Raw genomic sequence first — 2736 nt, 5'->3', positions numbered from 1 at the left:
TTTTATTCTTCCTTCATAGTCCCTTGTTGTGATTACACTTCCAGTTGTTTAAATGTGTTTTAAAAGACTCACTATTAACTTTATTCAGATCTTAAAAGCTACACGTTTCTGAACTATTCCAGTCTTTCTCCATCCAGTTAGAATGTATAGAATAACATGTGAAGAGATACAGTGAAAATCTTATAATGCATTGAAGATATCCTACATGAATTATCTTCTATTAAAATATGTCCCAATAAATATACCCATAATCAGTGGGTCTTCTACTGAAATCAAGCTCATTCAGCTTTTCTATTAAGCAGCCAAAAACTTTTTTGAAAAAATATGACAGCATCATTCCTTATGCATGGGAAAAGAAGCACTGCAGGTGGGTTTAGTATTGTCTTTATCTCAGAGGTGGAACAAAGTTGTCATTATAGGGTCTATAAACTTAAGTCTTCAGCTTATTTGAGACTGACTTAATATGGCTGAGCTCGGTGGCTTATACCTGTAATCCCAGCACTTTCGGAGGACGAGGCGGGTAGATCACTTGAGGCCAGCCTGGCCAACATGGCAAAACGCCGTCTACTAAAAATGCAAAAATTAGCCAGGCCATGGTGGCACACGCCTGTAATCCCAGCTACTTGTGAGGCTGAGACATGGGAATCGCTTGAACCTGGGAGGTGGAGGTGACACTGAGCCGAGATCGCACCACTGCACTCCAACCTGGGTGAGAGAGCAAGACTGTCTCAAAAGAAAAAAAAAAAAGACTGGCCTGATATGGACCAGCTTTTCTGGAAACTGCAAAAACTATACACAAAAGAAATTTTTCCTCTTGTACTTAAACATTATACATTCCAGCTTATTGAAAGGAGTTAAATATAAATTACATATTTTTAGTAACTTTTTTTTAAGCTACTCCTTGCAGAGCAGGGCTAACTTCTAGGCAGTGCGCCCAGAGCCGCCTTAGCAACTTCTTAAGCTATACTGTTACATATTTTAGTATAGAAGATTATTTATCAAGTACAAGAATTATATTTTGCCACTTGGTGACAAATAATGCCAAGTATAAACCTGAATGATGATTTCAAAAGTCAAGGTCAGGCCGGTCGCGGTGGCTCATGCCTGTAATCCCCGCACTTGGGGAGGCTGAGGCGGGTGGATCACTTGAGGTTAGGAGTTCAAGAGCAGCCTGGCCAACGTGGTGAAACTCCATCTGTACTAAAAATAGAAAAATTAGCTGGATGTGGTGGCACTCTACCTGTGATCCTAGCTACTTGGGAGGCTGATGCAGGAAAATTGCTTGAACCTGGGAGGCAGAGGTTGCAGTGAGCCAAGATGGTGCCACTGCACTCCAGCCTGGGCGATGAGAACAAAACTCCGTCTCAAAAAAGAAAAAATAGCTACGACCTATTTCTAGGTCACTATTAACTTTATTACTTTATTAACTCACTATTTATTAATTCACTATTAACTCACTAGCTATTTCTAGGTCATAGCTAGAAATAAAGTTTAACTTTGACCAGTTTTTATAGGTTATTTTATGTGTTGGAATCAGAATAACCTTAAGACATTAAAACTGAATCAAAGACTAGGTAAGCCTGTATATCTTGAAGCACATGGTGTTTGCACGTTAATAAAGGCTGAGTTGACTGAAAGGTATGATGAACCCTTGGTGTTTGATTTTCTTTTTTTTAGCCTTAATTTTCTGTTTTTTCTATTTTTATTTATTTTAGCCTTATTTATTTATTTTTCTTTTAGCCTTAATTTTCTGAGGATTTGTTAAACTGCCTCAGGACATTTCTGCCATATGATTGAATATGGGAAATTTTTAGTTGGTTAAATTTAAGATATAACACTGAAATCTTAACAGTTCTCTGATACTTGGTGATTACTTTTCAAATTATGTGCAGATTCTGTATTTTTTTCTGCATAAAAATTACCACAAAATTTTCTATTATTCAGTTATTTCATTTTTACACTAAGTTATGCTTTTTAAATTGCTTATCTTTCATGCAGTTATTATCAAGATAGTCTTCCTACTTTATTTTATTTTTTCGTTTTGTTTTTTAGAGAGTCTTGCTCTGTTGCCCACACTGGAGTGCAGTGGTGTGATCACCATTCACTGCAACCTTGGCCTCCTGGGCTACCAAGTAGCTAGAACTACAGGCATGCACTACCACGCCTGGCTGATTTTTTTTTTCTTTTTAATCTTTTGTAGATACAGAGTCTCACTTTGTTGCCCAGCTTCATCTCAAACTCCTGGGTTCAAGCAGTCCTCCCGTCTCAGCCTCCCGAAGTGCTGGTGTTACAGGTGTGAGCCACCATACCCAGCCAATCTCTGCTTAAAAGTAGGGAGATGTTTGTTGATACTATGAAAAAGGATTTATCTTAGGTGGCAAATTCAGCTCATGCTAACAAAGAAATACATTTAGAGACATCTTACTATGCATGGAGCTATCATCTTAGTGTAATTTTGCTAAACTTATCAATGCTATTTCAAAATAGTGCACATATTCTGAGAAATAATATGAAATTATTGTTTAATGGCCAGGCACAGTGGCTCATGCCTGTTTTCCCAGCACTTTGGGAAGCTGAGGTTGGAGGATCACTTGAGGCCAGGAGTTCAAGACCAGCTTGGGGAACATAGTGAAACCCCATCTCTACTAAAAATACAAAAATTAACTGGGTGCAGTGGCATGTGCCTGTAGTGCCAGTTAGGAGGCTGAGGCAGGAGGATCACTTGAACCACAGAGG

This window comes from Theropithecus gelada, chromosome 8 (genome assembly GCF_003255815.1).
Source record: "Theropithecus gelada isolate Dixy chromosome 8, Tgel_1.0, whole genome shotgun sequence".
NCBI classification, from domain to species: Eukaryota; Metazoa; Chordata; class Mammalia; order Primates; family Cercopithecidae; genus Theropithecus; species Theropithecus gelada.
Note: the sequence above shows the minus strand (reverse complement) of the source record.